Source organism: Cupressus sempervirens, chromosome 4 (assembly GCF_028749045.1).
Source record: "Cupressus sempervirens isolate cs-2001-9-10 chromosome 4, ASM2874904v1, whole genome shotgun sequence".
Taxonomy (NCBI): domain Eukaryota; kingdom Viridiplantae; phylum Streptophyta; class Pinopsida; order Cupressales; family Cupressaceae; genus Cupressus; species Cupressus sempervirens.
Genome location: NC_143121.1, coordinates 691963099 through 691987119, shown reverse-complemented (window position 1 = coordinate 691987119; position 24021 = coordinate 691963099). Strand labels below are relative to the sequence as shown.

Below are 24021 nucleotides of genomic sequence, written 5' to 3'. Positions count from 1 at the left end.
TAAGATAGATGATGAGACTATACTAAGCAAAGTTTTGAGAACACTATTGCTTGTCTATGCTATTAGATTTTTTTCAATACAAGAGCTGAGAGGTATACCCAGTTCTAATCTGACTCTTAAAGGTCTAGTAGGTAGGCTCACTACTTTTGAACTATCTAATTTTGACAACTTCAAATTTGACAATGTGGAAACTTCTTTTAAAGCTAAGTTTTCATTAAAATAACCTAGTGAGAAGAATAATAGAGGGGTAAAATATGTTTCTAGTAATAGTAAAATAGATGAGGAAGATGTGGAATAGCTTGAAAAACTACTTGCAAGGAGATTTCATAGAGTTAAAAGAGAATTCAAAGGTAAGTTATATATCATGTGTTTAATTACAATAAGGTTGGTCATATTGCTACTAGATGTCTAGAGAAGAAGAACTACAAAGGTGGAGAAAAATATAAGAGTAGAAGAGATGAATATAAAAAAGATTACAAAGATAAAGGTAAGGACTCTTGCTACATTATTGAAAAGGAAATCAAAGATGCATCTAACAATCATGATGATGAAGTAGTGTATGTTGCAATGAAGGATGATTCTAATAAGGATGAGACAATTGCACTAGTGTCTTATGTGGATAAGAATGATAGATGGATCATTGATAGTGGGTTTTCACATCACATGATTGGAGATAAAAGTAAGTTCATTACCTTGAATTATTATGATGGAAATATTGTAAGGTTTGGTAATAATTTACCCTTTCTGATAAAAGGAAAAGGTTCTGTCAAAATCATAGAAAAGATTTTATGTGACAATGCTTATTATCCTTCAGCTCTCTCATCCTGATGATGGATCACAGAGTGTGATCCGAAATGTTGATGCAAAAATTGTAACACAATCTACCCAGAAAACACAGCTAAGAATTCTAATGGATTGTGGAAAACTACTATCTACAATGCTTATTATGCTGAAGGACTTAACTATAATTTGTTGAGTGTGTCACAACTAAATAGTTTATGTTGCAAGGTTGAATTTGAGAAAAAGATTGCTAAGATATATGATAGTGATGGAAAAATAATAGGAAAAGGTGATCAAACTAGAGGTAATCTATTCTACCTTGATATGAATAATGCTACTTGTTTAGTTGTCGAATATGATGATGTGTGGTTGTGGCATAAGAGGTTATGTTATGTTAATTTTGATAACTTGGTTAGTATTGGTAACATCAAAAGAGTGATAGGTTTGCCCAAGTTGAAGAAGCCTGACAATATAATTTGCAAACTATGGCAGTTAGGAAAAATGACAATGTCTAGTTTGAAGAGTAAGATTCATACCTCAAAAGGAATTCTAGAGATTATTCATACTGACTTGTGTGGACCAATTGAACTGTGGAGCTACAAAGGTGATAAGTATATTATGTTGTCTGTTGATGATTATTCTAGGATGATGACATTTATTTTTTTGAAATAGAAATCTGATGCATTTCAAATGTTTAAGTGGTACTTAGCAAGAGTTGGGAAAGAAATAGGTAAAAGTCTAAAATGTTTGAGATTTGATAGAAGAGGAGAATTTACATCAAATGAGTTTGAGATATTTTGTAATGATAGAGGAATCAAAAGGCAGACATATGCCCCTAGGACCCCTCCACAAAATGGAATTATTGAAAGGAGGAACAAATCTATAATGAATTGTGCTAGGACACTCATGATAGAGAAGAGCATTTCTTTGAAATAATGGAAGGATTTTGTAAGTACAACTATCTATACCTTCAACTATGTGCAAGCTAAGAAAGGTACTCATTCAACACCTTTTGAACTATGGTATGGATACTCACCCAATGTAAAATATTTTATAGTATTTGGAAGCAAGTGTTATATTCTCAAAGATTTTAGGAATGGCAACTAGATGAAAAAAGTGAAGAAATTATATCCCTTGTATATTCCACAAGAAGTAAAGCTTATAAGTGTTTAAATACTAACACTAACAAAGTTGTGGAAAGTGCAAATTTGAAATTTGATGAATATATAGAAGTACATGAGGCTAAACCTATGAAGATGCCAAAGGAATAAAAATCATTTCCATACTTTTATTAAGGTATTTCTATTGATGAAGATATTGTAAATCAAGTTACAAATCAATAGCATTTTTTAGTGATTGTCGACTCGTAAACTATGAGTGTTTAGTTGCATTCAAGAACCAAGCTACAATCAACTGTTGAGTTATAGAATGAAGTTGAGGCACGTTATAATTCTAAGACTAGTATACATGAAAGAGGTGTTGAACTACCTGATAGAGTACATAGTGAGCCAGAAGTTGAGAGACCAAATGAGGAAAATAGAGCAGAAGCAAGATTGTCAAAGTATGTCAAAAAACATCACCCTGCTGCACAAATTATTGGAGATAAAAATGCAAGACCAATGATAAGGAATAGTTTAAGAAGTGATACATTTTTTCTCAGCATGAATGATCCAAAGATAGTGAAAGATGCCTTAGAGAATGAGGACTAGAATAAAGCCCTAAAAGAAGAGATTGACCAAATTGAATAAAAATTAAGACATGGACTCTAGTTCCTAGGCCATAAGACAAAAATGTCATTGGTACTAAGTTGGTTTTTAGAAATAAACTAGATAAAAATGGTCAATTCATAAGGAAAAAATAAATATTAGTTTGCAAGGGGTATGCACAAGAAGAAGGGATAGACTATGGTGAAATATTTTCTCCTATTACAAGATTGGAAGGAGTAAGAACTCTTCTTGCTTACTTTGCATACAAAGGTTTTAGAGTTTATCAAATGGATGTCAAATCTATATTCTTGAATGGTATATTAGAAGAAGAGGTTTACATAGAACAACCAGAAGGACTTTTTGATGCTAACAATAAAAACATGGTATATAGACTACACAAAACTTTATATGGTTTAAAGAAATTACCAAGAGCATGGTATGAAAAGCTTCACAATTATCTTGTGAAGATTGGATTTGAGAGGATTGATCACAACAACAATCTATACTTGAAGATAGAGAAAGGAAAAGGTATTTTACTATTTGAAATTCTTGTTGATGATATCATATTTGGAGGTCAGGATACTTTATGTAAGGCTTTTGCAAATGAAATAAAGAAAGAATTTGAGATGTCTATGTTTGGAGAAATCAAGTTCTTTGTGGGTTTGCAAGTACATATAATGAAATATGTATATACATCACTCAATCAAAATATGTAAAGGAGATACTAATTTTTTTTGGATTGGAAGATTCCAAGATAGTAAGCACACCTATGGTGACAAGACATAAATTGTCAAAGAATGATTATTCAGCTGAGGTGAATCAAACATTGTACAGGTCTATGATTGAAAAATTATAATATGTAGTACATAGCAAACCTGATATTGCATTATCTGTTGGGATAGTTGCAAGATTCTCTGCTAATCCCAATGAGAATAATTTGATGACTACTACAAGAATAATGAGATATCTAAAAGGTAAAGAAGAATATGGTCTATACTACAGTAAAAATATTTTTTTTGAATTGAGAGCCTACATTGATGTTGATTGGGCTAGAAATATTGATGATAGAAAGAGCACTAGAGGAGTATTTTTCTTAGGAAAAAGATTGGTTACTTGGACTAGAAAGAAACAAAACTATATATCTCAATCTACCATTGAAGTTGAATATGATGTTGTTGCAATAAAATGTACAAACATTGTATGGATCAAACAACTACTCAAAGGTATGAAATAGGAAACCACTAAACCTGTGACACTTAATTGTGATAACACAAGTTCTATAAATATATCAAAGAATCTAGTGATGCATACAAAGACTAAGCACATTGCAATCAAGTATCATTACTTGAGAGAATTAGTTCAAGACAAAGAGGTGAAGATAGAATATGTAAATATAAAAGAAAAAATTGTTGATATCTTCACAAAAGCATTACCTAAGCATGCTCATGAGTATCTAAGAGGTAAACTAGGGGTGATACCCCTATCCAAGGCTATTTAGAAGCATGAGAAGTGTCATGCATCAAATGAGATGGTTGACATATGTTACACATTCATGCAGTGGACCCTACTTTAGGAGCTTCCTAAAGTAATCAAAGAGCTAGAGCTACAAATCAGTCACAAGTTAGGTGATAGAGGGAGGCACTAAGAATTTTTTTATCTTCATATTATAATAACAATTCTTTGGCATTGTTATCAAAGAGGGAGAATTTAGGATTCAAAAAGGGAGAGTATATTGATGAACGAAATACCTACTTAGAGGGAGATAATGTATCTACTTCAAGATATATCTACCTAGTAAGAGGGAGATAGTGTTGAGGGAGATATAAGGATAGAGATGGATACCTAAAAATGAAGTGATCAAGAGGGAGTCATAAGAATGAGTTGATTAGAATAGAATTTTGTAACTTGTACAAAAGATGAAAGTTTTTGATAGAGGGAGAGATTTCAATACAAGGAATTATTTTCCTTCTGGTATTATTGTTGGTTGTACTAGTTGTACTAGTTTTCCATCAATGCTAAAGAGGGAGATTGTTGAAAATAGATTGATACAAGTATGAAAGTTTATTTCAATCATTGTTTTATCACTAATGTCAAACTTACTATATTGGTAAGAAAATTTCTTAGATTATTTGAGTACTAACATTTGTTTGATTGATGAAGAGGATTTGATCAAATAAGATAATAGGAACACTTAGAGGAAAGGTTGAGTTATTATAAAGAAAAGAAGTACAAAGATTAGTTAAGATAGTGATGATATAGTGCATTGATTATCTACTTAAGGTTACAAAGGTTGGATACATTAAGTCTAGAAGAACAAGTAAGAAGAATTATGTCTACCAAGCTTGACTGAGTGGATAGTAGGTGCCAAAAAAGTTAGTCCAGGCTAAGCAAAAAATTAGTTGGAGCCAAGAAAAGTAAAATTCTAGTGTATGCCAAGTGATATAATGTAAGCCAAGTAAAATTTAGTTGATGTTGAGCACTAGTAAACTTTAGTGTTTGTCAAGTGATCTAGTTGATGACAAGTGGAAGAATAGTATGGAAGCTGAGTCACAACATATTGATGCCAAGTGCCAATTTCATGTTAAATTATGGATTTGGAAAATCTAAGACAATTATTTTGTTTTCTTAAATTTGTGAAGCGTGTGGAAGATAATTATGATGAGTTGGTGGTACATAATTCATGGTAAACCTTTTTGATGTGAATTCAAAAAGGATTGAATTAGAAATTTCTAGAAGGGAATAAAATAAAAATATGGGTAAATTCATTGAATCCTACCTAATCCTACCTAACCCTAAAATGGATGATAGAGTTTAGGTGACAAAATATTTTAATTTTCTATTCATAGAGATGGTTGGTCAAAATAAAAGGTTGTCATGTGCAATAATCTTAAGAAGACAAGGATACTAGGGTATTTCTTCATCAAAGATCAAATAAAAGAGATTGCTATTTGCAAGCAAAGAAAGAAGGCTTAAGAGTATGGATGCTTGAAGGGTGAACAAGCTATCAGAGTTGAAGTGTATGAAAGCCAAGTAGAATGGATGACTGAAACATAGATCTATAATCTACAAGTGAGTTGTAAGTTGTTATCCAATCAAACCTTATTGTTACTTTCTAATCATTGTACAATCTAGGGTACATCCTTTGGATTAAGGTTGACCTAACAATCATTTGTAAATCCTTTAACCAGGTGAAATTGCAAGTGAATGATCTAAAATCCTCTAACAAGGCTCACTCCTGATAGGGTGATTGAAATCCTCTAACCAGGTCACATTTAATAGTGTGTATTGTAACCTTTAACAGGGTTGACCTTTTACAGGGCATCATTTCAAAAGAGTGAAAATTAGTAGCATGTTACTAGTGATTTTTCCCAAATTGGGTTTCCACATAAAATCATTTTGTCAAATGTGTTATTGAATCTATTATGTTTCATGCTTACATTTCTACAAAGTTGATTTGATAGTAATTGACAAGTTTAAGTGAATGTATGATCTAATGGATGCATGCATGTTGAATATGTTTTATGGATATGGGTTCACTAAGCTATGAAATTTTTTAGTTGTACATCTAGACCTTGGATAACTAATTCACCCCCCTCTCAGTTATTATAAAGAATTCCAACACCACCAGTGTCATCATTACTTGTGCCTCCTGCATTGTCATCATGTGGATCATTACAGTCTTTGGGGCCCAATAAGCATTTTTAGTTTAGTTGTCAGAACATGTATGATGGGATATATATGGAGGTTTTTGAAGATGGAGTGTCATCTCATCCATGTGTACATTGTGGGAATACTTTTTATTCATATTGAAGTGGGAATTTCACACTCACAGATGATTCGATGGTGATGGTCTTCGATGGACAAGATACACAAATTTGTTTGTTAGAGTTTTGAAATGATATTATTTAATCACCTAAATATTCTAAAAGTAAAAAAAAAAAAAAAATTAGATCACTCTAGATTGATATGTGAACAATATGCAACGCAAGGTGCAACAAGTAGTTTGAGAACACCATAGAGTATTTGTTCTACTAGAGATGTGAGGCTAGGAGCAACAACACCAGAGGTAAATGTTTAAATATTATTAAAAGTACAATAATGACTTATCTTTAAACTATTATTTCTTAATTTGTATGACACCAACAACTTGCTTATAGATCCTCTTCCATCTCCTACCAATGTTGAAACCCTCCCATTCATCAAATCTATCCAATTCCCATCTACATATATTGCTCCTAGCATTACCCAAACCACATCTAATGAACCTCATAAGTTTTAAAATTATATTATTTAATGACCTAAATATTTCAAAAGTAAATATTTTTATTTATTTTACAGAGCACTTTAGATTAATAAGTTCAAACAATATGCAATGCAGGGTGCAACAAGCAACAGAAGAACACCACATAGCACTCATTCTGCTAGAGGTGTGAGGCTAGGAGAAAGAACACCTAAGGTAAAAAAATTTAAATATTCTTAAAAGTAAAATAATGCATTAGCTTTGAAATATTGTTTCTTAATTGGTATTCTTAAACATACAATAATAACTTTCCAATATCATCCTTCAAGTCCTTCTTGTGTCTTCTTGCCCTCCTATGATCTTCTTGTTGTTATTGTGTCTTCTTTCCATTTAAAACATTATCTTATATTTATAAAAATACTCTTTACTATTTTATAGGGCTTGTCGGGGGCTGAAATTTCTCAAATTGATGATACCACACTTTCTACCATTAACTTTGGCCTTGAAAGCTATGGGGTATCATAGCCTGCAAACTTATCAAGTTTATAGTTTGAGTTGAACTCGTGATGTGTCTTATTTATTCCTCTTATGTTCTATTCTTTTTCTTCTTTAGGGTATCCACATAGCTCGAGGTCTGGAGGAAAGGGAAGGAAATCGGCAAGAATAGTAAAACAAAAAGAGGTATTAAATAAATGTCAAGTTTATATTCTGAAATTTATTATGAATGAATATATATACATGTACTTAATATTGATGAATATGATTTGACTTGTTTGTTGTATATATCTAGAAACAATTTAGTTTTGTAGAGTTGATGAATGCACATGAGACTATCGATGTTGAGGCAATTGAAGAGGTAAAATTTCATATTTTCCTTCTTATAAATTTTTGGTTATAGTATGCATTTGTTCTATATACATATTACATGGTTGTATTTACAAATAAGTACATGTTTTTTTTTTAATTTTACAGAAATTATCAACAATTTGTCTTATTAACATGTGTTATTTATCTTTTACCTATTACAACACTCTTTGAGACTTCGTGCAAATCTTTTCCCATTTCATTTTGTTTGGAGTCCCAAGCATCAAAGATGGGGTCAAACACAACAAAAGCCTTGGGTATGTATGTAGAGTCTTAGTTGAAGCCCTCTTCTAATATCAATTTGGATTTCTTGTGTGTGTGATAGAAATCCCTAACACCTACTCTACAATTCTAATATTGTATTGCTGACCATACAAGTTGTGCCTCATACCAACATTGATTCATCAATGGTTGTGCCTCCTACTAGCACAAGATATCTAGCTTAGGCTACAATATGTTTTGTGTTTTTTTACTCTATTTGGAATCCCTAATGCCACTCTATAATGGTAACATTTTATCACTTACCATATAGGTTGTGCCTCATACCAACACTACTTCATCAGTGGTTGTACCTCCTGCTAGCATGAGATATCCAACTTAGGCTATAGTATTTTTTTGTTTTTTTTACTCTATTTGGAATCCCTAATGCCATTCTAAAATGTTAATATTTTATCGCTTATCATATAGGTTGTGCCTCATACCAATACTTCTTCATCAATGGTTTTACCTCCTACTAGCACAGGAGATCTAGCTCAGGCTACAGTACATTTTCTTTTTACTTTTTTACTTTATTTGGAATACCTAATTCCACTCTATAATGCTAAATTTTTATCTCTTACCATACAAGTTGTGCCTCATACTAGCACTGATTCATCGATGTTGTGCCTCCTGTGAGCATTGGTTCATTAGTAGTTGTGTCTCCCATCGTCACTCTACCTCATCATTTTGTTAGGACTCCCACCCATCGATGAAGGATCCCATTACTATTATCATTTGATTCAACTATGGGACAAAGGAATGAGATATTTAAAAACTCAACTATCCACAATTTAGAACTCAATTTTTAGTTATTTTCATATTACTTATAGATAAGATATTTGATAGTGTATTTTAATTTTTCTTTTGCAAACACTCGGCAAGCCACAAATTGTATCAAAGAGGCTCCATTTTGATGATCCTGTACAATCATAGATAGTAATAGTGATATACATATGTAGTTATGTTCATCACATGACATTGACATATATTCAACTTTTTTATTGTATATATTTGAGATTTATATTGTGCACATTCAACATTTCTATTGCACAATTCAACATTTGTCAAGTATTTGACTTTTGTATTGTACTAATGAGACAATATATTTTTGTAGCTATATGATTTATATGAAATAATATGTAGTTCATTTTGATATAAATTAAACTTGGATTTCCATCCAACTTGTTCAATGTGTGCATACAAACTTGTATTTCAGCTTACTTTCTTGGAATTAATCAAACACATGAACGTTCATTATTTTATATAGAAATGTAACATCTTTATCAAATTCTTTGTAACATGTAATCATATGTCACTTATTTTGATGTAATAAGACATGAAAAGTAAAAATATGTCATAACTTTTGTATTTGTGTCAAAGATTGCAACCCAATAGTGCTTAGAGACCCTTAAGGACACTTCCATTCATTATGGTTGACATCGTCAGAGGGACATTATGGCTGAAATGAGATTGGTCCTAGGCTAAATCCAACCAACCAGAGCTAATAAAGCAGATGATTAGATCTTAGGACCAACGGTTTGAAATATACACAACCTTGCTCATTTTAACATGTGTTTGAGTCATATCCAAAAAAATGTTTTACATGTGGCTTACAGTCTATTTTTCCAATTTGTCTTATGAAAACATCTTTTTGGTTTGGTGAATCCCTTGGGTTTTTTATAAGAAAAATAGGCTTTACAGGGACCTTGAAACCCAATAGTTATAATAAAAACCAATGCTGATAATAAGCACTAAAAGCCCAGTCAAACATAGACAAGTCACAAGGCTGATAATAAGCATGAAAGCCCAGCCAAACATAAATGCCAACAATAATGCCAATTCAACTTACATAAAAAAAGCCAACTTGACAAAAAATAGCAATAAACTAATAGCAAGAGACGGGAAAAAATAAACCATGATTACTCTTTTGTCTTCTACTTAAGCTCCTGCATCGTTTGAGCTACTTCATAGACTTTGTGAGTCTCCTCAGCCATCTGCTCCTAACTCTTCTAGGCTTCCTGGTTTAGGCTACTAAAGGTAATTTTTGTCACCACATCCTCTTCCACCCTAGCTCTTTCTCTGTCCTTGTCCTCACTCTCATCCAGTAGACCTCTGGCTTTTAACATTCCAGTAAGAGACAGAATGTTATCATTGATAGAATTGAGGATGGAGATCATGTAATTTACTAGATTATGATTATAGTTTTCCAAATTCAAAATTTTCTTCTCAGCTAAACTGATTTGATCCTCCTTATCCTTCTGATTTCCCTGACCTAGCTACTTTCTATTGCTTTTCATTTGGCCAATTTTTTTCCCTAACCTCTTCCAATTTGTGGTAAAGCCATTTGATTGAATTGAAATTTTTAATCATTCTATTTCAAGCATTATTCAAAAAATTCATGCCTATTTCCCTAGTATTATCTGTTATTGCCACCATAGTTGGATCGATGAGTTCTTTGAACTAGAGTTGGCCCTATTTTTCTTCCAAGATTTGGGGATTCATTATCTCTCTAACAATCCCCATCTTGGATGTTCTAACATTAAAATTTCTCCAAGCATTTTTCCTATCCTTAATAATCACTTCTCCACCCTCTCCTCCAATTTTCTCCTTCTCCTACTCTTGGGGATGAATAGGGGAAAGAGGAATTGTTGAGATATATGGCCCTAACCCCAAAACCGCCTCAGCATCCATCTATTTTTCCCACTTCCTTTTCTTTGCAATAGGGTCTTCCCTCTTAATTTCTATCTCCTCCTCATCATCATCATCAAATTCCATTTCCTCCCCTTCCTCAATGTTTTCTTCATCACCCTAGTCAATAAATTTAGGCCCATGTCCTCTAGGGCTCTTCCTACTTGGGGTAATAGATGAGGGTGATTTTTTCTCCAACTCTTTGGCCCTCTTTCTAGAGGAAACATTTTCCTCCCCCTCTGAGATGATACTTTGAATATCCTTAGAATTAGAGGAAAAACTTGAGCTTCCTAAGTCCTCAGAGGCATCTGCACCAAGCTAAGGAGATTTGCATAAAGTTTGGGCTTTAAAATGCTCATAAATTAATAGTAATACTCCCTCATGTAGGGTAGGATTCATAGAGGTTTTTTTCTTGAATCCTTAGATAGCCTTGCTCATAGAAGTAAATAAATAAAAGGAGAAAGAAATCTTGATGACATGGTGAAAATGATTGAGAAAAACAAATTGATGAGTTCTCACCTAGTCAAATCTAGTATCCAATGAAATATACTCTATAACAACTCACAAAACATACCTCCAAAGTTTTTTGATGGAATCCATTTCATAGTATGTTTCACATTTTACCAGATCATTCCTCTCCATCATTTTCTTTACAAAATCTTTGACCGCATTCGTCAATAGCTTCTTGTCTCTATAAAATTTGAAGCCCTCCGCCAGGATTTCAGACACAAAAGTAATGACTTCCTCTGTAATCTGAAATGAAACTTCATTCACTTTAACTCTCTTTTCCTTCCAACAGTTGACCATACTATTAGTTACATCTGGGTCAAAGCCATGGAGTTTAGCAATGTAATTTTCTATACCTCCCTTCTCTAATTTCTCCCTTGTATTTTCATGCCAAAAATTTTCTATTAATGTTCTTAGTGCATCAACAGTAACTTAATCCTTATGTGGGAGTCTACCTTGGAATGACCAAAAAGTAATCTCATTAGAATCCTCAATTTCCTCTTGCTTTACTAAGGCTTTGATTAATGTTGTTCTACTTATCCATAATAATTTACTTGTTTTGTTTACCATGCAAGTATTTTCCATTATACTTCCCATTATGGTCAATGTGAGGACCCAACGACTTGTATCAGCATATTTAGTATGTGCTTTTGAACCAATGGATTGGTTTGCATCAAAGAGATTTCTAATAGTTCTTGTTTCACTACTATTTTTAAACGTTCTTAACCCCAAAATTCTCATTGTCTCTCTAAATTTTGGATTTTTAACCATTTCAAAACCAAGTTGGAATCTTCCACTTTGATTTAAACTTTTGAAATAGTTATTCCAAATCTTTTGAATAATTCTCCTACAATTTCTTTCTGACATTTCACCATGCATTGGTTTCAAAATATTTTCATCAATGTCAATTAGAAACTTTGGGTTTCTATGTTTTATTCTAGGATATGTTGATGTATGTGCGCTCTCTATATTTTTATTACTTACATCATGCACATTGATCATTTCAACTTCAGATGTCACATTAGGGGCATCAAGTGACATAAGTGTTATTTTCATAATCATTTCAATTGGGTATGTTGAACATTTTCAGTTGTCAAATTAGGTGTGTTGTGATGTAACTATCAATAGGTAGATTTTCATCACTTACATTGGAGGTATTTGATGATGTATCTTCACTTAATCTCATCATACAATCCCTTGTTTTTTCCTTATTTTTCCTCTCTTATTCTTTCCCATGATTGTAGATGAAAATTACCCTACAAACAATAACATGAATAAAATAAATAATAAACTACAAAATTTTTTTTTAAAAACATGATTATTTTATGCTCAATCATAAGATACTAACATAAAATAAGATGTTTGCATATGAAAAATATAAAATTTAGCATTTCTAAGTATAAAAAATCTTACACATGCATAACTAGTATAAAAATACATATGAAACAATTGTAGAATCTTGTGGACCACGCTAAAACAACATAATAACCATTGACATGTTGTTTATGAACAATTTTCAATAACTTGATTATGTTTTGTATAATCTAACTGGGTTTTGTATTACTACTACAAAAAGATATATTAAAGGAAGAAGAGAGTGATTGAGGGAATGAGAGAGAGAGAGAGAGAGAGAGAGAGAGAGAGAGAGAGAGAGAGAGAGAGAGAGGTGAGGCTAGGCTGAAGAGATAGAAGGGGATAGGAATAGGGAGAGGGAATATGAGAGAGGGATACTGAATGGGGGTGAGAGAGAAGACAATATGAGAAAGAGAGAGGGGGTATGAGAGAGAGAGAGAGAGAGAGAGAGAGTAGGGGATAGGATAAAAAGAAAGGATTAGGGGATAGTAGAAAGAGAGAGTGGAGATAGGAGAAAGATAGAGAGGGGATATGAGAAAGAGAGAAGGGGGTATGATAGAATTAGAGAGAGAATGAGAGAATGAGAATGAGAGAGAAGGGGATGTGTGTGTGTGTGTGTGTGTGTGTGTGTGTGTGAGAGAGAGAGAGAGAGAGAGGTTATGGGAGATTGGGAGATATGATAGAAAGAGTCATAGAGAAGGGGATATGTGAGAGAGAGAGAGATTATGTGATATGATAGAAAGAGAGAGATAGAGAGAAGGAGAGAGAGAAGAGGATAAGAGAAAGAGAGAGGGGATAGGACAAAGAGAGAGAGAGAGAGGGAGAGAGAGAGAGAGAGAGAGAGAGAGAGAGAGAGAGAGAGAGAGAGAGAGAGAGAGGATGAGATGGAGAGAAGAATTAGAGGATACAATAGAAAGAGCGAAAGAGAAGGGGATAGGAGAGAGAGGGAAAAGGGGGAGAGAGAGAGAGAGAGAGAGAGAGAGAGAGAGAGAGAGAGAGAGGATGAGATGGAGAGAAGAATTAGAGGATACAATAGAAAGAATGAGATAGAAGGGGATAGGAGAGAGAGAGAGAGGGAAAAGGGGGGGGAGAGAGAGAGAGAGAGAGAGAAGTGGATAGGAGAAAGAGGGAGGGGGTTAGGAGAGAGAGATTAGTGGATATGATATAAAGAGTGAGAGAGAGAGAGAAGGAGATAGGAGAAAGAGAGACAAGGATGTGATAAAGAGTGATGAAGATAGGATAAAGAGTGAAAATAAGAGAGAGGATGGGATGGAGACAAAGATTGGTGGACATGATAGACACTTGTTTAGTATAATATATAACCTTCTCTCTCTCTCTCTCTCTCTCTCTCTCTCTCTCTCTCTCTCTCTCTCTCTCTCTCTCTCTCACTCTCTCTCACTCCCTCCCTCAATCTAACCTTGTGAAGTAGTAATACAAAACCCGATCGGGTTCTAAATGCATTTTTTACAATCATAACTAGATTAGGTTATTTGAATCCACAAAACTCGATCAGGTTATGGCTTGGTGATAGCCTAGGAAAATGACCCAAAGGCTTGGGAGATTGTTTTCCCTCCTTTTTTTCCTTTAGACATTTTTTCATCCTCTAAGATGAATTATTATCTTTGTCATCATCAATTACACTAATGGTGAAGTGGGTATCCCTAAAATCATCACCATAATCTTACACGTCTTCTTACCTTTCTAACCATATAATTTTTTCTTTTTTTGATAACATTAACATTGTAAAATTTAATTACTTTTACCAATGCCTTGACATTCCTCACACACATGTCTGCCATTTTTTTAATAGCTTTTGATATACTTAACCAAATTTAGAATAAATTACTTATTATTGTTCTACACTTGATTATATAAACAATTTTTTAAAAAGTTTCATTTTTCAATTATTTTGATGTAACTTATGCTCAACACATGAACAAGTACCAAAATTTAAGGATGTAGTCTATTCAATAATTCATAACAAAAAAAATGCAACTTCTCGATATGCCTCTTAACTATCATCCTACCAAAGGGATATGCAAAAAACTAAATATAACTATGTCTTTTGTGCTACACATCAAAAAAACTATGTTATGTTTTCTAAAAAAATCAGGAACTATTTTTTGTGTGTGTAGGATTTGACCCAACTAATCTTATCCATTTTGTAAAAACTTGAGTATTTTAGAAAGTAGATTTAAAGTACTACAATTTATACGTTTTATGCATCTGTCATTTTTAGTGGATGACCTTCAAATGTCTTGCCCAAGTTCAGGTTTACCTGATTTCAAAAAAAAGGTGTCCACTTATACCCCCCTTTTTATACACCATCTTGTTGCACTTACCCTACATAGAAATCAATATTTTGATAAATTATAAAGAGAGAAGATACAGTGAATCACTTTCTACCTATCTCAACCTTATAATTCTTGATATGCCAGATGAATGGATTTTTTGTGACCTACTTCTGCATGCAAGAAGTATTGTTTCTTTGGTTCTATCTCTAAATCCTTATAAACACTAATGTTGTAGAGTTTCTCACAAAATTTAATTAGATCATTTTACAATGTCATGTTCAACAACACTGCCTTTTAAAGCTAGTCTTTCATTTATAGAGAAAATTATTCTAATATTGTTTTTTTAACAATTAGTTTGCATTAATATGTTTTTTAATCTCTAGATAATATGTATTGTATCACATCACTTGTGACATTTTTGCAATCTTCGGGGTAGAGCACAGGTGTAATAGATGTTGCGCTATGTTGTAGAAGAGTCTCTAGAAGAAGTAGACAATAGGCAAACACTTAAGTAAATTGTAATATCCTCTATTATTTTGTGTTTTTCTCCTACCATGAAGTCTACTTAGTGCCCTTTACTTACTTGATATAAAATATATTAATTTTAATATATATTATCTTTATTTAAGTAATGTTTTTGTTTAGAGAGATCAAATTTCCACAATCCATTTAAATTGTTCAGAATTGCTTCTAGATTAGTTGTGTTGATATTTTTACCATCAACGTTTTAAATCATACTATGTGATTCATCATCATGATGAGAGAGCAATTTTGTTGTTGTTCATTTGTAGGTTCCCATTCATTGCTTGTGAAATATTTAGTTGTCAAATTGATGTTATATTGAAGACTCTTGTAGAGGATGAGAAGGTGTTTTTGGATACTTTGTCTTATGATCTTATTGCTACACAATATGAGAAAGATTGCATGGTTCAAATCAAATCTTTCGTTATTATATTATAATACTATTTGTACTTTGAAGAAGTGATAAAGGATCTTTACAATCAAAAGTCAAAGTTATTTAAAAATATTTAACATAAACTTTTAGATTTTATCTCTTACCTTATATTTTGTTTTTGTAGAACAATGTAGGTAGTTTTAACTATGAAAAATGTTGATGTCATGCTTAAGTGATTTCTCCTATGAGAAGGAGCTTTCTATAGTTGGTTGTTATTTCTTGATTATAGAATGTGTCACTGTGAGATACTAAATAATTTATTAGTTAGGTTTTAAATTTGATCTTGGCTATCTTCTGAATATGATTATTCATGTTATAGGAATTAGCCTATGCTACTTTCCCAAATAATATAGAGAAGAAAAGGATTCAATGATATTTTTAACAATGTGCAAAGAACATATTTTCCCAAGATGGTCTTTACTTGCAAACCTTAGTGCAATAGAAAAACACACACTCAATGTTGGCACTTGGTATTACCCTCACAAAAGTGGTTAATAGAGATAAGATGTACATGCTTTATGGCTTACCATTTCTTTTTTCCCTTCACCTTCTACTCAATTGTCGATTCTACAATCCAACATACTTCCAGAAAGTTTACCAAAGATAGAGATAACAAGAATAGTGTGAAAGTTAGATGGATTATTGATGTCCCCTTTTTTTTAAAATGGGAATTACCATACCAATTGTTTAATCCATTGGAACACCATCTGGAATGAAATTATTGAAGATTTTTTTTTATGTGAGGAGCAAGGGTTTCAACTCCCCATTTTAAAAATTTAACTTGAATCCTATTAATGTCACTAGACTTACCACTTGATAGTTTATTTATTCTCTTTTTTACATCATCCATCATGAAGAGCTCTACTGGTGTGTTCACTATGGGAGGAGATTTTTTTCTTATTTATCCACTCAAAAATCAACTTTGCATATTCTAACCATTGGGTAACTGTAATATTGTTCTCAATTTGTTTTCTCCTCTTTTGAAGTTCCTTCCAAAAATTCTTGAGATTGTCTTTTTCAAGAGATATTGACTCCTTGCATTTTCATACTCTTCTTTTTTGTTTGAATTTTGTGTATTTCTTGTTTTCTTTTATAAATATATTGGTTTCCTTAAAATCTTCATCATACAACAAGTTTTCTAGAAAAGTATTTGAAACCCTCTTTCTTTTGTAACATCCTTTGCATGTTCCTAATGCCTTGTGTGTTATAGGAATCAGAAAATTACTATAAGCATGACCATCCTCCTTATTGATATTTTCATCTATTGAGGCATTATTTATCTCATGAAATTTTTGCTTAAGAGAGACATTGAAGATGTCCCTATTTCTAATCTTGGTAGCTGTTTTCTTTTACATTTAGGGGTCATGTCTATTATATGGTTTCATGGAGCCAAGTCCAACAAATTGCAAATTTTTTGTTAAGATTAACACAGGAAAAGCCCAAGACCAAAAATAGAGAATAATTGAGCCTAAAAGCTAGAACACAACAACCTAAATGGAAAACAAAATATGTCTCACAAAGGGTGAGACGAGTAACAATGAAAACAAACTAAAAATTCTTTTGGTTGGAGCATGGAACCCAAAGAAGCCCACACATTATGAGGAACAAAAAGGGCTAGCAATAGACTCTCGAGGGGTTCTAAAACTCATCAACATCCAAGGCATCTAGATAGGGGGAGGGTGGGGATTCAAAGTTGTTACAAACTTAGTCAAATCACTCTAAGGATATCTACAATTTTTCTCTTTGACCTTACTAGGGGATTATTTGCACACATCAACCTTAACAAATAGACTCCAAAATTAGATTACCAGGGGAAGTTTTACTACTTGTTTTAACTTTTCTATCATTTAGAAATGGAAATTGTCTGAAACTTCAACAAAGGGTTTGTTTAGCATTTTCCCATCATTGAAACTCTAAGCTTGTATTCAGTAGTCATAAAATATCTATAGGATTTGGTAGCTTTCAAGAGTTACTTTGAGGCATAATACCAAGCCAAAAGGTATCATATATATTAAATTACCTAGGAGTTGCATCTTGATTTCCTCCATCAAGGTGTGTTGCATCATAGGAATCAATGTGGTAATTTACCTAATTTGAATATACCACATTTCTCTTAAGGTTTAAATTGGCATCTTTTCTATGAAGGGCCCAAAGACTATTTCATAGATCCTTGACCAAAGCTTATTTATGTATCTCTTACTAAATCTTTATTATTGTAATTGACAATGCAATTTCCATAGCATGTTTAATCACTTGTTTCTGCATGTTATTGATTTCTTAAAATTGGTAACTAAGTTCCTTTCCTTGAGAAAAATGAATTGATATTTGTAGTTCGATTTTGATTTATGATATGTTAAATAAAATTAGGTATTTTTTGCATTTCAAGGTAGTCGCGCTCTAGAGATTCTAAATTATACTAGTATTAATGGTAAGTCGATGGGAATATTTTTTTCCCATCATGATCCAAGCATTTGGAATAGTAGCTCTGTAAACATCTACATCAAGGTGAATATATTACATCAAAATTTTAACCTAGACTTTAATTTTCTCTTCATTTTTCTTTCTATGACATAATAGTTGAAGATTTATGTGTTAATATTAAATTTATTTCTTTGTAAAATCTTGAAAAAAGTATAGATAATAGAGGATTGTATGATACATTTTGTACTTTTGGGACCATTCTTTCTTGCAAAGTGGCTATAGATAACAATGGCCAGTCCAAAGGTTATGGTTTGTCTAGTATGAGAAAGAATAGGCAGCACAGAGTTCCATTAAAAAATTGGTTGGCTTGTTGCTTAATGGAAAGCAAGTCTATGTTTGTTTTTTTGTGAGATGGAAAGAAAGAGAGCATGAACAATGGGTACTTCCAAGTTTAGCAATGTTTTTTCTGAAAACTTGTCTAACACAACTACATATGAAGATGGTAAACTTCCAAGTTTAGCAATGTTGTTGATAGTTTAAATGGAAATGTTTTTAATGATGATAAGGAATGGTATGTTGGAAGGTCACAGAAAAATGCTAAAAGGGAGACAGAATTGAAAACCAAGTTTGAACAACAGAGGAAAGAAAAAATGAAAAAATTTCAGGGTGCTAATTTGTATCTAAAAAATATGGACGATTCCATTGATGATGAAAAGCTAAAAGAACTGTTTTCAAAATTTGGCACCATAACATCTTGTAAGGTATGTCTTCTCATGACTATGATGTTAAGATTCTTCTCATTTTATTATTATTTTTTGGATTACATTGTGGTTAAACTTAGCTCCTATAGCTTCTCATGGAAAAACATTCTACTTATTTGTGTATTTAATTTCTTAACATCATGCCACCATTTTTAGGTTATGAGGGACCCCCAAGATCAAAGCAAGGGATCTAAGTTTGTGGCTTTTTCTTCTCTAGAAGAAGCCATGCAAGCTATAATATGTTATTTATTATCATGTTAGATGTTTTTTTTGAATTCATAGTATCTAACCATATTTTCCTATTTTCTATCCACTAGAGCATGACATGGTTTTGAATGTGATGTATTTGTCATCAATTGTAGGTTTTTGAGATGAGTGGAAAGATGGCTAGAAGAAAACCTCTTTGTGTTTCATTGGCTCAATGAAAACTAGAGAGAAGGGTGAGACTTTAGGTATGTAGAGTTCTTGTGGTAGAAAATTAAAGATGCCCATATTGATTTCCTAGATGCATAGAAGATTAAAGTGCTTGCAAAAAATGTAAACTCTTGATCTATTGTCATGTTAGGCTTAGTTTTATCAGGAAAGATCTTAATGGAGTCACTCTTGCAATACTAACTAGTTTGTCACCATTTCATCCTGGTAATCCAAGGCTCGCCCCACAACAACTATTTTATGGTCAGGGTCCTCATGGCTTGATTCCTCCATAGGTTAGTAAATGGGATGGGTAGTAGTTTAATTTTGAATCACAAGGAGTCACTTTGGCTAGAAACTCCCTAATTCTTTTAATTCCTTATAGCTTGCAGGGTTTGATTATCAACAAAAATTTTGAAGGATTTGAGCAATACAAATCCACCAAGCCTAAATAATACCTGCATGTAGAAACCTATCACAAAGAAGAAAAAGATAAGAGGAGGCAAAGGTTTTTCTCTAAAAATATGCAAATTGTATTCTTAGAAATGAAAAAGATGTAAGATGATTACAAACAATCTATCCTTATAGAAGATGATCAAAACTTGAAAAGGATAACCTAAAAGGTAAATGCTATTTAATAATTACTAAATAATTATTAAATGAGAATGCAAATGGTGCATAAAGTGAATTCTTAAGAAGGGAGAAAAGGTAATTTAGTAAATGAAATGGAAATAACTTTTTTATTTAATAACCCCCTTAAGATGAGCAACAATTTAGCTACAAATAATATATAAATAGAAAAGAAACTACAATGCAATGTTGAAACCAAACTTGGGTCCCAATAGCAAGGCCTAATGAGGTACCCAGTCATAATCAAATATCTATGAAATAGAGAAATAGAGAAAACCTAATGGGAAAAGCTTGAATCCAAAAAGAGATAGAAAAAGGATGCACAAATGAAACATCTCAAGAGGATATATCAAGAACATAAGTATAATGAAAGCCTCCATGATAGAAACTTGAGACTTCATAGCCACTCCCCCCCCCCCCCCCCCAAAAAAAAAAAGAAGAAGGTAGAACTCCTATGTCAATGAACATACCAATGTGGCTCCAATCTAAACAAAATAAAGGTAGTGGCCAAAGATGATAAAAAACATGTATATAAGGTGTAGCTAGAAGTCCTAGATGATGCTTAAAGGAGAAAGCATGAGAATCCTAAAATAGAATCTCCAATGAGGTGGAATAATAGGTGTGCTAAATCTATCATCTGAGAGGAGACGTATGTTCTCTGATATATCCTCAACAACTACAATAGGTGGCTCGATGACTAGACCTACAATTGTAGGCAATGCTAAAGAGTAATCTTGTGCAAGATATGGAATATGAACATGAGGTGGAAGTGTAGAAGTCACTAAACTAGTCTCAAGAACAAAACATAAGTTCAAGCAACCTAATTTCACCTTAGTAGACTCTCATGAAGAAAAGAGTGAGTCTTTGATAGTGGAGATGGTGGACCAAAATGTGAGAAGGAATATAGGTGGGAAGCATGATCAATATTCCCTGTAGAAATAATATTTCCTATCTCACTATCTCTAATGTGCACTGAATCCTATGCAAACTCAACTGTCTTCCCTGACCCATTGTGTGTAATATGATAAATAGAGAGAAGGTTAGAGGAAAAATATAGAACACAAAGTATATCATGAAATGTACCATCATCAATATCAATAGAACCTTTCCCACATATAGTCATAATAGTGTTGTTCCCCATCAAAATGTGTGGAGTGGGAGAAACCTCAAAAAAAGAGAACAAATCCTAAGAAGATGACATATGGTGTAAAGTACCTAAATCTAGTAACCATCTAGAAGAATGAGTAGTAGTACTTGGACATAGTGCATGACCCTTTCCTATATCTTTACCATCTAACTTAAATGATGATGATGAAGAAGGTCTATGAGAAGTAGAAGGAATATCAATGTTTCTCTTCCAAAGGAGAGCTATCAAATCTAAAACCTATTTGGCATGGCCATCTAACTTCTTCTCATAGCAATGTGACTCATCATGATTAGGCTTATTATAATAAGAAAATTTTGGTCTTTCTAGCTTTGATTTACCCCCCTTAGGAGAAGGTGGCCATGATGAACTATGAGTGCTAGAATAAATCTGAGACTCTGTAGAATGATATTTTTGTGTCTTGTCCTTTGTCCTTGAAGATAGTCAAGGTACCAATGCATAAGTCTATGAGCCTGTGAGAGAATCCAACTAAGAGAGCTTATCCTACTTTCAAGTCAAATGATCACAAAAAACCTCAAAGAATGGCATGGTAAATCTATTGCCCAAAGCATCTTTGGTGGAATAGAATCTAGAAGAAAAAATCTAAAAGTTTACATGAAGCTTAGAAAAATTAGTTACATACACTCAATATCAATCTTGGTTTACCCACAACCCTATAATAAAGATCTCAATTGTTTGAATTTCATCAAGAAGTCCTTAATGGAGGGGGAAAATTTTGGTATAAGAGAGGTGAGCTCTACCTCAATCTAAAGTGTCCTAAACTTATTCACTATACCAAACAAGCCTTCAAGCTTGGTCCACATAGCTAGAGGGCTATTGTACCCATCAAGATGAAACTATAGACTATCAAAGACCTATAAAGAAATCAATCCTACTACCTCATCCATCTTGTTACTATGTTGTATGACCTAAAAAGGCCTTTGTAAAACTAGTTACACTACATCTAAACAAGACCACAACCCCTTTGATTGGAGAAGCAATGTCATCAAGGTCTTCCATGTGTGATAATTATGAGCCATCAGAACTTTTGGACAAGAAGAGGTCTCAGCCATTATTTTAGAAGGTGTTGATTGTTTTTAATGTAGTTGTGGTTTACACAAGTAAATAAGAGAAATAATATGATAAAACACCTCCCACAATGCAAAAAACTAAACCCTAGCTACTAGTAGGAATGCATAAAAGAGAGAAGAGCAAAAACACTTTAGATATGAATCACAAATACCTATTTTTTGTAGGTCAAAAAATGACCAAATGCTGAAAGTTCTATTTCCACTCAATATTACTTCAAAGTGATACTAGATCTATAAAGTAGTCTATAAATCATGCACTTTTTTAAAAAATAGCATTGAAATATGTGTCCATATGAGCCCGAATGAAGCCTTTGAAGATGTAAAAATGAGGATTTATGATTTTCAAAAAAAATTAGAAACAGATATCACAAACAACCTACATCAATGTTTAGATCATGAAATTCTACTTGAAAACAAAAAAAAAACTCAGAAAAAGGATTTTGTACGAGGGTGATATCGCTATTTCAAAATCACCTTTGTAATTATTATTTTTGAATCATCACCATTGCACCTTTTAAAATCAAAGAAAAATGCTTGAAAAATATTAGATATATTCTATCAAACCCTTGTTCTCTTTTTTTTCCAAATATTGAACAAGCTACAATAGATTTGGCTCTGATACCATGAAGGATTTGAGCAATAAAAACCACAAAGCCCAAAGAATACCTGCATGTAAAAACCTGTTATAGAGAAGAAAAAGACAAGAGGCAAAGGTTTTTCTCTAAAAATATGCAAATTGTATTCTCAGAAATGAAAAAGATGTAAGATAATTACAAATAATCTATCCTTATAGAAGGAGATTGAAACTTGAAAAGGGTAACCTAAAAGGTAAATGCTATTTAATAATTACTAAATAATTATTAAATGAGAATGCAAGTGGTGCATATAGTGAAATATTAAGAAGGGAGAAAGGGTACAATTTAATCAAAGAAATTAAATTAAACCTTTTCTCTAACAAATTTCTACTTGGCATTCACCTTGGATTGGCACAAATGCAAAATTTTATGCTACCATTTCAATTACAAATTTTGAACCAACAAGGACAAAGAATGGGTGGAAGGAGGGGTGGAGCACAAGAAATTCAACAACATGTACTTGGTGCATTTTTGTTTCTCAGACTTGATAAACTATTAATAACTCATGCTACTTTGTTTTCTAATCATATGGGGAATACAACATGGACAACCTAGAATACTCTCAAGACCTAGAAGCTTTACCTGAGAAACCAAACCTTGTTAGAACTCATTACCATCCAACCTTTACTAGTGTAGCCTACACTATTGTAGATTCAACATCTTCTAAAGAAAGGCCAATACATCTTGAGCCCATCATCAGAATGGAAATTTCTCTACTACACTACTAGATCATTGTTTGACTGGCTTGGTGATTGTTATTCTTATGTGATGTTTTATTGGGATTTATTTGCATATTTTTAAGTAAACATTTATTGACTCAAATTTTTGGATAATGTTTCATAAGAACTTTTCTTTTGGAATTAAATGACAATTTGAGATTTTTTATCCTTATCCAACTCAAGACTATTTATTGTTGCAGACTTTATAGAGCCTGGTACTTTGTTTCGTGAATGATCTCAGCTAGTTTTGAAGAAGCCAGTGCATTGAGAACACCGTTATTTTGCATTAGTTTGTGTTGTATAAATAGTCTCACTATTTCTTAGTGTTATATTTAAGTTTTATAAATTGTTATTTGTATGCACTCAAAATATTATTCAATTGCATTATTTATTTTGGTGTAGAAATTCTCATTGTAATATTAGTGTTAACATCTAAGTTTGTAGAAATTGTTAGAGGTGGCTAACCGTAAAAATGAGGCACAAGCAAACATTCTTGTATTAATAGGTACATGGATCGTATGGGTTACGAAGAGTTTAGTGTGTGCTTTTTTTGGCTCATCATTT

The 24021-nt window shown here is 32.6% G+C and overlaps 1 pseudogene; it reads left to right on the top strand.

The window, feature by feature from the left end:
- Positions 1-287: 287 nt before the first annotated feature.
- On the top strand, positions 288-23293 carry LOC149563169 (polyadenylate-binding protein 2-like; annotated as a pseudogene).
- Positions 23294-24021: the final 728 nt, after the last annotated feature.